Source organism: Tinamus guttatus, unplaced genomic scaffold (genome assembly GCF_059628265.1).
Source record: "Tinamus guttatus ecotype Peru unplaced genomic scaffold, ASM5962826v1 Tinamus_guttatus_pri_ptg000332l, whole genome shotgun sequence".
In the NCBI taxonomy this organism is placed as follows: Eukaryota; Metazoa; Chordata; class Aves; order Tinamiformes; family Tinamidae; genus Tinamus; species Tinamus guttatus.
This window is the reverse complement of record NW_028288866.1, coordinates 1,060,877-1,074,182: the sequence shown is the minus strand read 5'-3', so window position 1 is coordinate 1,074,182 and position 13,306 is coordinate 1,060,877.

Sequence of the window (13,306 nt, the reverse complement as noted above, 5' to 3'; positions counted from 1 at the left end):
AAACGCCATTCCTGGCTGCTAATTGTTCGGTGCTGTTCAACCTTTTTTTTCCCCTCCCCTGACCTTTGTTCTGCGTATTCCCCTTTTTACAACATCATCGTCACGGTTCTGACACAACCAGGTGTTAACACCAAGCAAGACCTCTCACCCCAGCACGAATTACCTGGAGTCGCAGCACATCCTGCAATGCATCTCCAGTTGCCCCAAAACTTGGATTTCTCACCCCAGGGAGCTCCCAAAGAAGATGGAGAAGACAATTTTAAGCTAAAACATGACAACAATCTCTACTTGGAATAAAGTCTAAAAATTTATCTTCCTAAAGACAGGAAAGCATCAGTGACCAGCCAAGACCCCAGAAGAAGGACAGCACACAGAGCACCTACCTATATGGGTACAACATACAATGTATGTACAGGAGGCTGAGCATCTCTTTCCACATGTCTCATAAGAGCAGACCCCACCATCTTTCTTGTTGACCTTTTTCCCCCATTCGAGAAATGCTCTTCATGGAGCCCTTTGGTTTATCACTTCTCAGTGGGGAAGATGACCCAGCTGAACCCACGTTGGCTCCAAATTTCCTTAAGGTCCTTCTTAGCAAGAGCCAATAAGGCCTTTCTCAGCATTTCTATTATTATTATTATTTTGCAACCAAAAACCACATTCAGTTGCAGTTAGATCCTACAAATTGCAGATTGAGGATACAAAAATATTTTTTTTCTCCAGTCTTTCAGTTTTGTGCATTAGGTCAAAACGCACAAGGTTTTGTGAAGGTAACATAACGGGTTACTCCCCATCAGTAGCAAGTAATGGCAAATTCCTAAGTGGTTCAAGAAATTCCTGAGCAAAGCTAATGTGCAACAACAAAAACCCTTCGCTACAGTATTTTAGGGTCATAGAGAGATTAATGTCCTCTCTAAGCATTAATTCAGCTTTCAACAGTAATCTTAGTAACAGTTAAATAGTTCAGTTTCTTGATCCAGTAAGTGAGATTTTTTCCACGCATACTCTTTGTTTGCCATGGTGTTATGCTTATCTAGGAAAAACGAGAGAGAAGGTCTTTGTTAAAATTAAAGGGCAGCTATTTATATGCCTTGGAGGTAAAGAAGATTTTTATACCATTCACTATGCGCCTTTTGCCTCTGATGTTCTGGAAAGAGTCTTGAATTAATCAAATTTAGATTACAAACTAAGGCGTGCATTAGTAAATGCAAAGACCTCACACGCAGACAAAACAAAACAGAAATAGCACTTTTCTAAGAAAAATGCAGCATGACTGACTAAGCTAGTTAAACTTTAACTCTTCTGTACACAGACACCAGAGCTAACTACTCTAATAAGTGCAGATTTTGCAGTTTCAGATAAAATGCTTCTTTAAACATACCTCTGTTGCTTCTTTTTTTTTTTTTAATTTACTTTAGCTTATTGGTTCACACACTCACCACACATGCAATCCTCCTTCTCTCCCTCTCTTCTTTTCCCTCCCTGCTTTATCTGATTTATTTATCCTATGGGATGCACCTGGCCCATCAGGTGCACAACCTGCAGCTTGACCCGGACAACAAGGCTGCCTCACACTTGCAGGAGATCTTCAATCACACCACGTTGCAGGGTTTGAGAAGGTGAAATGCATCATTTGAGCCACCCCAACCCATCTTCAGCCCCTCCATCGAGCCCTTTCTGCTGTCATGTGCAATGCTAAAGGGACACGTGTTGACATGCAGTCACATTAACGAGTTTGTAGCTCTCTGAGTCCTGGTTTCTGAGGCTGCCAGGCTGCTCTTATTCTCAGATATTTTTTTTCCTGCTTCCCTCTGCTTAAACATCACACATTTGCCCTGCAAAATGAGAGCTTGCAACAACTGCTGTTTGCCACCGTCAGGACTCTTCTGCCATCTCCTGGGAGAAAGTTGCCAGCACCTTCAAGATGCATTTTTGCAAAAGGATAAGGCTGCCATTTCCCTGAGACAGGGATTTGGATGTTCATTTTTACCTTCAGCCTTTATTCGAGGGGCTCCAAGACTTAACTGATTGGATTTATTCTTGGGCTCACAGATAATAATGCAAATAGTTATGCTATTAATGGTTAAGCTATGGTTATAGAGAGACTCTTTAACAAGAAGTAACACTCAGCCATGCATGAAGTCCAGTCCAAAGAAAAGGCATCAGCTCAAAAGGCTTTTGAAAAAGTCAAAGATCTTCCAGTCCATCCATGAGTTCCGTGGTTAGAAAGTCCATACCACTCAGCCCACAAACTCTACACAGATACATAAGTAAACAGAGGGGTAGCTGTTCTGGTGACCTGCTTTCCATTAAACTTTGCACAGTCAAAGATCTCAGATGTGGAAAGTTGGTTATTTAGCTCATTGACTCAGAGGCAATAAAGCTCCTAGAAAGCCCAGAGCTGCTCTAAGCTCCAGAAGGTCTTTGGGAGCCTGGGATGGGCCTAGTAGGGCTGCTGGGGGGTGCTGTTTTTCTGTTTTGGTCATATTGTGTGTAGAGACCTGCCTGCTAAAGCACAGCAAGCATTTCCTTAAGGGAGTTATTCTCCAGCTGTGATGCTGAAGCGAGTACAAGTGAGGGGAAAATAACTATATAAGGATGTTCCTTGGGCAATTAGCCACTTTTAAAGAGGGTAATAGCTCATAGTCTTAGTCCAGTAGTCAGATTTTAAAAAGGTCTGTGCCATGTGTGGTCTGGCTGTAGCAAAACACCATGGGAGAAAGTAGCAAGAGGGGTCAGCCAGGGTATGTGGTGGGCACGTACGCATGGGGTCAACCAATGCTTAAACGAGGCCATCTGTCCTGCAGGATCGGTGATGGAGTTCAATCTATCTCCGGGAAAACAAGTTCTCTGAACAGCAGAGTTTAATCTCCCTCATTTGGATGTGTGGGTGGCAGATTTAAACAGTTCTGAAATCCTAGCATTTTAGCTGGAAATTAGTTGCCTCTAGTTAAGACTAGAAGAAGACATTTCATGCTGCAAAGCATCTCTTTTCCCCCTGCCCCACTTAAACCAGTTTTAGTCTCATAAGAGACATTACCTCACTCTGCAAATCTTGACTTGCTGGCATGTGAATAGACAGAGTGCAAAACTTCTTAGGGCAAATGAGATTTTTTTCCAAGCATCATTAATCATTGAGTATCTTATACATGATCTATCGCTAAATATTATCACATGCCAGGGGCTTTTGAGCTGGATTCGGGGCCAGACGAGATGGCAGGGGATGGAGCTGAAGAGACACCAGTAGGGTCAGGTGTGAGCAAGTGTTTATGTCTCAGCTGGATTGAAGAGAACCAGAAAATCTAGTCCGAGCAGGGAGAGAGGGGAATAATTCATCCAAAGCTCCAGGCAGTGTCTGTGGCTGAAGGGCATGCTTTGAACTAGGTCACAACACCCTGTCCTGGCACATCTGTGAAAAATAGGCTAGAAATAAAGCATTTCAGAGCTTGCTTGTCGTTATTTCATATTTTGTTAAAAAGGCCTTAGTCTAGTGCCCCCATAAGCAAGTCTTTTGGCTATTTATTCAACAATAGGAATTTTACTGTTAAATGTGACTGGTGCTAAAGCAAAAGTGAAGAAGGGAGCTGTGATACTTCACCACCATCTCTCTCCACCCATGGAAACAGTCTAGAGAAGGAAACAGTGCCCTGGGGAGAGGTGACCTACAAGTCGCATGGGAAGGTGGTCTTTTCCCAGACAGTGGAAAATGGATGTTTTCAGGCAGGGGAACTTTATCCTTGCTAAGTGCTAGTATCTAGGTGAACCTCACCTCCATCCCACCATCCCCTCGCTGATCCGCTCCAATCTCATCCATCTCCTCCCTCAAAACATCCCTAGCCAAGAGGCAGGAAGGACCTGGCACTGAGCTGAGCACTCTGTCTTGAAGAACATATTTCCAAGCAAAGCCCTCAAGCTTTCAACTGCCTGCAGTTTAGGGATTTTTTTTTGAGCCAGATATGCTCTTTTCATGTTCAAACAATCATATATGATATTTTTGTACTTAAAAGCTTCCTTGGCTTTGTTTAATTGCCTTTCAAGCCCATCTAAATTTTCCTCACCACTCATTTTCAGAACTGTCTCATGTTCCATCTTCTCCCTAGACTCTGTGAAAGTGCAGCAGAGGTCTAATCTCCAATTTACACAGAGATTACAACATTCATTTTTTCATACGCGAGATTATTTCCAATCTAATGACATATTATTTTCACCTTTGTGTGTTTTTTTTATCATTTTGGCATTGCTACATAAAATTATTACCTACATTTTAGTGTGTTGCAGCTCCATGAAAATTTAGAATTGTTTTGAGCCACGGTGAAAGGTTCATGTGCAGAGAGCTCCCGTTTAGGCGTATTCAATGCAACATGTTTTTCTGACAAAGCATTTGTTAAGGTTCCTGAGGGCGAGCATGGATTTGGACAGGCCACATGGAATGGGAATCCCTTTCCAAGTAGGGTCAAATTGATCATATTCTGCTGCACCTACCACACTCCCATCACTGTAGAGTGTCATGTGAGGGGCTTGGATATGACAATAAGAGAATCACAGAACCACAGAATGCCCAAGGTTGGAAGGGGCCTCTAGAGATCATCTAGTCCAACCCCCTGCACACACAGGGTCACCTAGAGCACGTGGCACAGGACTGCGTCCAACGGGTTTGAAGATCTCAAGAGAAGGAGACTCCACAACCTCTCTGGGCAGCCTGTTCCAGTGCTCTGGCATCCTCGCTGTTAAGGAATTTTTCCTTAAGTTCCTGTGGAACTTTTGATGTTTCAGTTTGTGGCCGTTTCCTCTAGTTCTGTCGGTGGCCACCAGTGAGAAGAGGCCAGCCCCATCCTCCTCACTGCCTCCCTTGAGGTACTTCTAGACACTGCTCAGGTCCCCTCTCAGCCTTCTCTTCTCCAGCTGAACAGGCCCAGCTCCCTCAGCCTCTCCTCATAGGGCAGATGTTCCAGGCCCCTGATCATCCTCGTGGCCCTGCGCTGGACTCTCTCCAGCAGCTCCACATCCCTCTTGTACTGTGGAGCCCAGACCTGGACACAATACTCCAGATGCGGCCTCACCAGGGCTGAGCAGAGGGGCAGGATCACCTCCCTCGACCTGCTGGAGACGCTCTCCTTAATGCAGCCCAGGATCCCATTGGCCTTCTTGGCCATGAGGGCACACTGCTGCCTCATGGTCAACTTATCCACCATGACACCCAGGTCTTTCTCTGCAGAGCTGCTCTCCACAAGGTCGGTCCCCAGCCTGTACTGGTGTCTGGGGTTATTCCTCCCCAGGTGCAGGACCTTGCACTTGGCCTTGTTGAATTGCATGAGGTTTTTCACCGCCCAGTTGTCCAGTCTGTCCAGGTCCCTCTGGATGGCAGCGCAGCCCTCTGGGGTATCGGCTACTCCTCCCAGTTTGGTATCATCAGCAATGCCGTAGCCTTGATGGATCTCAGCTCTGGGAACCCTACCCTTCACCGGCATGTTCAGTGAGCTCAAAGATCCCAGCCAGCTCTTTTAGGACCTGGGGCTAAAAGTTAATGTGATTGTGGCTTGCTCAGCTTGAAAAGAAAATAAGTGTGTCCTGGCAAAGCTGGTGCAGTCCACATGGATCCTGATGTTATCCAGGTGGCAGGGCTACTAGAAGATGCCATTTGTTTGCAGACAAAGACAGCCTGCCACGCTGCGAGTGTCCTGTGGATAGATTGCTACCCAGTTATTAGTCCCAAAGGGATTTTTTTTTTGACATCAGCACAGATTTCTTTTGAAACAAATGAGATAATGACAACGTGTTAAACAAATACCTGGTGGAGCTGTCCAATTTAATGCATGTTTCTTACGCCTCCCTGTGCTCTCACAAGGGAAAATTCTGATGGTGCTAAAACAACTTCATCACATCAGATCATCCATCTTCCCCAGCACACGATACGGATGATGCTGACCCAGCTGTAATGCTCTGGGCTCTGCTGCTGCAACATTCAATATATGGGGCTGTTTGCTTTTTGGGATGGTCCTCTGACCATCTCAAGCCAGTGGATATCCTGTACGTATGCAGCATGCTTAGATAAGATGCTATGTGTATTTATTCCCATTACAGTTCTCAACATTCCAAGCGTGACCACCACAATTAGCATTAATCAACCTTTGGTTTATTGCTCACAGACACGAAGCAGAACGAAACCTCTTCATCTCTGAAAGTTCTTCAGAGCTTTAGCTTCCAGAAAAGTGGGAAGTCTGAATTCAGAAATACTGCTGAGGAGCATGGATACAACTTTAACAGTAAGTAGGATCAGTTTTATCTAATTATTTGCATTACATTTCTGTTTCCTACCTCTTCAGTGCCCACTATTTTGCTTTCAGTATAACTGTATTTATATCTCAGGGTAGATGCATGCCGCTACTTCTGAACGGGAATGACTGCATTTATGGCTAAAAACTCCTGTCCTTGGACAGTGAACTCTGGAGGGCCAATTTGGTTTATGATCTGTTTTGCTGCTTCCCCTGCTTTCATTCTGTGTTATCAATCCGCGTGCAATATAACAAGGTAATGATAGCAGTGGACCTGGTGGCCTCGCTGTGGCTGTTGATGGTGTCCTGCCTCCCAGAAACACTCATCCCTTGGGGTGCTCATCTCCCATGTGTTCCACCATTCCCTTTTTGTCCCCATATAGTTATTCACCATCTGCTATTTCATGTGCCAAGGAGGTCCCCAGCTCAGCTACCCGCTGCAGGAAGAGCCACCTTCTTTTGGGTTTGTTCTCAACCTGCATCCTATTAGGTCAATGTGGTGCTACCTAAGACTTAATGCTTGCTCTAAAGCTTATCTTCTGCCTAGGCCACAGTGTCACCTGTTGCAACACTACGTCTGAAACCAAAGCTGGAAATATCTGCTTACTTCATCCGTTTCTTCATCATACATGTCCCCGTATCTGCTGGCAGGTCTGGTTTCCAGAGCACACGGAGGCCTCTCTCTATAGTTCTCCTTCTCTGTTTTATCTCATTTACATAGTGTTTATTGAAGCTTTTCGCCTATCAAAAGTCTAAAATTTTTAAGATAAGAAAGAAGTTTGTGTTTGCTCTTTGTGTTTGGAGAAATCTCCATATAGGCAAATTTTTGTGTTACATCTTTGATTTCCTATACAACTTTAAGAATGAAAAAAAAAAAAGAGGAAAAGAGGGACCCAGGAGGTTCTAAATAATTGCATGCAATAACTGGCTCTTCCCAGCTCATTATTTGTGCCTGGGAAGACTTGTTCATCTGCACCTTCAGCGAGGCTTAGAGGGTGAAAGAAGCTCCCTGGTGTATTTGCTTGTGGGCAATGGATTTCTGTAAGCTGCATTTACGGTCTCAAAGACAACCAGCTTGCAGCTATTAGGCCCTGGGGATGGGACAGGATTGGCATCAATGCACAGGAGTTAGGAGCTACTATTTAGACGTCCCTCAAAAGTACAAGCTGGAAGACCAACATATTAACTCTATTTAAATATAAGGTGTGTTCTTTTAACCATGAGGATGGTCAAGCACTGCAACAGGGACCCAGGGAGGTGGTTGGATTTCCATGTCCTCTGGTGACCCTTTACAGCCTATGCGATTTTGTGATCCTGGGATTTTGTACAGCAACATCTGGGCTGATTCAGTCCAAAATGATAAGTGTGATTAGACCTCATTATCTGTGCTATGGAAAAAGCATTCTGCTTGGAGCTTGTCAATGCAATCACTTTGCTGGAGGAGTATTGGCAGGCGCTAACAGACAGCGCTCTGAAGCCAGTGGTTAATGAGAGGAACAGTTGGGAAATAACAAAATAAAAAAGGAAAGCAAAATTTTGGCAGAGGCCCATGGCATGTGCCAACTTAATAGTCCTAGCAGAACTAGATATACTTTTATTGAACTTGAAAACATGTGAGTTTTGGTTGAAATATGTATGAGAAGGGGACAGTCAAATAAACAGGATAAAAATGGAACTCAGTTTACAATATTCAGTATGTTCAGAAAAAAAAATCTTTTGGAAACATCTGTTAAGTATGAAGATATCTAGTCTCGGGGGCTCGTGTTAAAATAAACATCTGAGTTATTGAAGTAGAAAACAAACTAAAGCAACTTTATGGGCTGGCAAGGAACAGCCTTCCTGCTCCCTGCAGCCCTCTCAGCGCTGTGCTGTGCTTGTTGCGTTAGCGACGCTCCCCTTGGTCACGTCTTCTCTTTGCTCGTTCTCCAAGACAGGCCAGGCCTTCCTCCTAGCACTACCCTTCAACGCACAGGGAAAAATTGTACCCAGCAGCTCTTATTAATATTTGCTTTCCAACCTGGAGTCCACATCTGGTGCTTTATCCATCTCCAGGTGAGCAGGAATGCTTTCCTTAATGCTCCCTGCTAGGAAATAGTGGGGGATTTACAGCCTATTGCTAATGGGTCTAATTCCCAGGGGAATCGCCCACAAATGAGAGGGTGAGGTTGCCCTCGTGTGGCTAACATGAGAAATTTAGGCCAGAAGAAGGATAAATTGGCGAAGAGGGACTGATTCCGCCTTGGATGTCCTCCTTGGAGTAACCGATTCTCGACGTCCCGCAGGGACACTGAAGTGGTGCAATGCCACCAGGAGACAGTCCTCTTAAAAACCTACTCAAAGAGGTCCCCCTTTTATTTGGTGGTACACCTAGATAGTACCAGAGATGGATGGATTGAATAAGAGAAGATTTTTTGGGCAATGAATGTCCCTATTGCTAGTTACTAGAGTGGATTTTAATTGATTTTTTTCTTTGTTTGTTTTAGGATTTTGTGTAGGGTTTTTTTATTTGTTTGATTCTATTTTTATTCTTTTTTTTTCTTTTCTAAGAGAAGATGAAAGCCTAGTAGAAGAGGAAGCAAGTGGGGATACCCAAGTATCCCCAAAGCCCTTGGATACTGCCCAGCAGGATGCAGCAGCCTTTGCCCATGTCCTCCTATAAAGGCCTCGTGACTGTCTGCTTGCCAGTCTTGACCTTTGAGGGATAGACCAACCTCAAGAGGCAGGAGCTGCAATTACCCCCTATCTCACACCAAGCAAACACCATCTCTGCCATAAATTCTTTGAGGCAAGGCACGTATCTCCTGGATTTTACTCGACTGCTTGGTAAACAAACACGGTCATTACTGTGTTCAAGCCTTAATTTGACCGATTCTTTTTAAACCCATTCTCCTCTCTCTCAGAAACAGCACAGACTGTGCACAACATGGGGAATATGCTGGTCCTTAATAGATTTGGTTGCTATTTTGGTGTCCTCCCGATGAAGCATCAGCCTTAAGGCTCTTTTCTAGCAATGTCTAGCAACTCTAGCAATGAGTTACCAAATGCAGCAGCCCAATGGAGGAGAAAATCCATTAGCTCCAGGTCCCCAGGTGCAACCCATGGCAAGGATGAGCAGATATTCCCATGCACACACATGACTTGACCCATTCGCTGGGTCTGGCCTGGTATTTTTTTGTTATCACCCACCAACGTACGTACCCCCACTCAATCCAGACACAGGCATTACAGTCCCTATGTCTCTGGGCAGACCCTACATGCTGGCATTTCCACCCTCATCCAACAGGCACATGGAGTAAAAAGTCCCTTGCTCAGGAAAACAGCTAAAAATAGAGTTTTAGGACAGGCCAAGTTGATCAAGCAAAGAATCTGGAGCCAGGTGTGTCCCTGCATTCTACATCTGCCACCAGCAAAGGGCTTTTGGCTATGCCAGCTCTATATGCATATGTATTTGGGGTTATCAGGCAAATTGCACCACCCTATAATTACCTGTCTTCTTTACGAAGAAGTCATTAGCTCATTTTTTGACCAAGCCACCTGTCATGGAAGGTATCACATACAGTGAAGTGTCTTCTGGTGGAGCCACACTGTGTTCACCCTGCATCATTATAAAACCAAACGTCTCGTATCATTATGCCCAATCTCCTAATTTCACTATATTTTATTTGGTACAAAATGCTACAACACAGCAGAAAATGGGTGACAATAGATTAATGCATGCTGCAGGACTTGAACTGGACTGCCAGGCCTTTCATCTGGACTCTGGCCTGGAGGTTCACTCCCTCTTCCAAACAAGCAGTTTTAGGGCATGGAGTCAAACCAAGATCAGATCATATATACAGCTTTTGGAAGAAAAAAAACCCAGGAATGCAGCCTGCCGGGTGTGGCAGACACTCAGGGTTTCAGCAAAATATTATCTGAAAGCCAAGGTCATGATTATAAACTTCTAAGGAAAAAGTCACTTTCGGTCTCTTCTCACTCAGCTGTTGTCATTAGAAACACAGACTAACTGCCAAGTCCCATAAAATATAAAGCTGAAAGATGAAGTCTTTGTTAGAGAAGGCATCATCTAAATTGTTTATTGATCAAAAACAGCTATAGCATGACTGAATGATAGAAGAACACATGGACTGAGGACGTCAGGCAACCTGCAGGGCTGGAAAGTTCAATAAATGAGGGCAGGTGGGTCTGCAGCTACCCGAATCAACAGTGAAAACCTCAGCCAGGCTGTTCTACAGGACAGAATCCCTTATGGGGGAGGTTCGGGTTTGTATGTCACATCTCATACAAGGGCAACCCTCCCACCCAAGGACTGCCAATGAAGAAAGTCTTCATTGACTTGTTTTGACAAGTCAAGGTGTATGGGTGAAGCTGGGGAGAAATGTATCATGCAGGAGAAGAGTTGAACATCTACCACTAGGTAGCTAGAGAAATCATCTGCCTCAATTAAAGCAGTTGAATCATAATTTTATGCAGGTACTTACTTTGAAAGACTCTTCAAACTGAGCTTTGGCTACTATTTGAAGTAGATGAATGCCAAATGTCACCAGGATTCACTCTATCCCTTCATCCAGGGAACACTGAGGGAGAAAAAAAAATGTTAATCTGATCAAAAAACAGCTAGAAATGACAGGAAAACAAAAATAAGATTGCAAGTGTCTCTAAATTCCTGGGACCCCAAAAGAGGCCCCAGAAAAGATCCAAGGCTGTTTCCATCTAGACACTACTCTTTTGTTCTCAGCATTCAAAGTGTCCGTGCAAAATATTTAATGTAAATATTTCATTTCTATGTCATCTGTTTTATAGGCCTTTTTTATTGCTTATAAACCAAACCACGTCATCCGTGGTACTTTCATCGACCTTTGTATTAGTTAAAATATTACTCGAAGGACAGTCACACCTTTGTGTGTTCAGTGGGTTCCGAGGGCTCGTTCTGGGGCCACTCGTTTGTGTGATGGGCAGGAGCGGGAGCACCAGCCCAGACCAGGGCAGGCCAGGACCATCAGAGTGATTGGCCATTGCTTTGTGTTCTGCCCAACCTCAGCCTCTTTACTTTGAAATTTCTTGCCCTTGTCAAAAACTCTCTTTTTGAAATTTTGTAAAAAGAGAGATGGAAAAAAGCAGCAGGTAGCAAAAAAAAATTGGAGGGAAGGTACACAGGGGTGAGACTGGGGAGACAAATGATGAGAAGACTGATAGTCAGACCATGGGGAGAAAAGAAAACTTGGAGAAAATGGTAGGAAAATATAACTAGGAGGGCTATCTGACATAGGAGAGCTGTGTGCGTGTCTAAGGAAATCCGTGTTTTCAAAAGATAATACAGTCGATACTCTAAGCAGAAACTCATCCTCGCTTGTAAACTGCTCCAATATTTAATTACCCACCCTAAAAAGAAATTGCACCTAAAAGTTTGAATTTATCTGTGGCCCTTGACATCAAATCCTCATTTTTATGAGTTATCTTCTCCTCTCCGCAAATACCTGTCTGCGTAATTAAGTCATCTCTTAATCCTCTCTTTGATAAGGTAGCTTTTGCTTATTAAACACAACCTATGGCTTGTTTCCTATATCCAGGATCGTTCTAGCAGGGATAGGTTTGGGAAGGACGGAAATCCATAGCAGACAATGGTGTCATCTGGCAGAGCCCCATATGGACCTTGGGGATGGTGGGTGAGGATGTGTCCTGCCACCACTTACTCCTGCTGAATTCCTTTTTACTGTGAGTATGGAGTCAGAAGGTGGACCCCAAAGCTTTTATCTAGGGAACCCTCCCTGATCCACCTCCAGAAGGGGTGGCGTGGTGGCTAAACCAATGCCACTAGACAATATACCCAACGGCAAGAGAAACAACCTCCCAGAAAATGCTGCTGTAGGAAGGTGTCTCAAAGCAGGCAGGTAAGATGATAGACTGGCAACACTGACTTAGGGTAACTGCAGGGATTTGCAGTGCTGAGAGAGCTGGCTGATTACCAGGTCTCTCTCAATCCTCTTTGGAAGGTCACAACAAGCAGGAGAGGTTTCAGAGTTGAAGATATTCAGGAGTTAGTGAAGGTATTCAAAACCTTGAATAATGACCTGCACGATGGGCTCAAACACACGCTCAGCAAGCTGGGAGGATGGCTGATACACTCAGTAGTTGTGCCACCATACAGGGGGACCTTGGCAGAGGGACAGCCTAGAGAAATGGGCAAAGAAGCATCTCCTGCCATTCAACAGAGCACAGTCCTGCACCTAGGGAGGAATAACCTCATGCACCCAGGGGATGACCAGAGAAAGACCGAGAGGTCCTGATGGACACCAAGTTGGAGGTAAGTCAAGGGCAATGAGCCCTCATTGTGGTGGACCATTGGTGGCCAATGGGTTGCCTTAGGTCAAGGGAACTGGCGGTCCTGGGCTCGGTAGCAGTGGAGCATCTGCTACCACAGCAGTTTAACACCTTAAACCATTCTCTTGTATTATTTGTTTGGGACATGGCCCTACATTTTTTAATTATTTTACACCCAGAATTGTCTCAAGTCCTTGTTGCTATCAACGGGAATAGGAGACTTTCGGGAACCAGCAAGAGGAAAGCAGAAAGCTTTTTTTCCCATATTTCCCTTTTTCTTTTTTTTCTTTATTATGGAGTCTGCATCATTGCTATTCCCACTTCAACATAACCATAAAAATAAAGCTGGGTTGCACATGTGCTCATGAACAAGGTCTTCGGATGCTGATTAATGTGAACTCCTGGAAAACACCCTATAAATTGGAGCAAGTTCCCTTTGATTAGACTTGTGTGTAAAACTGAGGAAGGATGACTGGGGAAATCCAGAGTCTGATGATCTCCTAAATTTTCCAGAGTACCCACTGGAGAGATGCTGGGCTGACTGATATTTCTCTGTCACTAACGTCATGTGAGAATGCATATACAAATAAGATAAAATGTGTAATGAAGAAGGAGAACATTTCTGTGAATAGTGATTGCATCAATACTAACGCAGTTAGTCTCCTGAAAATGCAACCCGTGGAAGGCTAGGCATTTCAGCTGGTAAATATGTT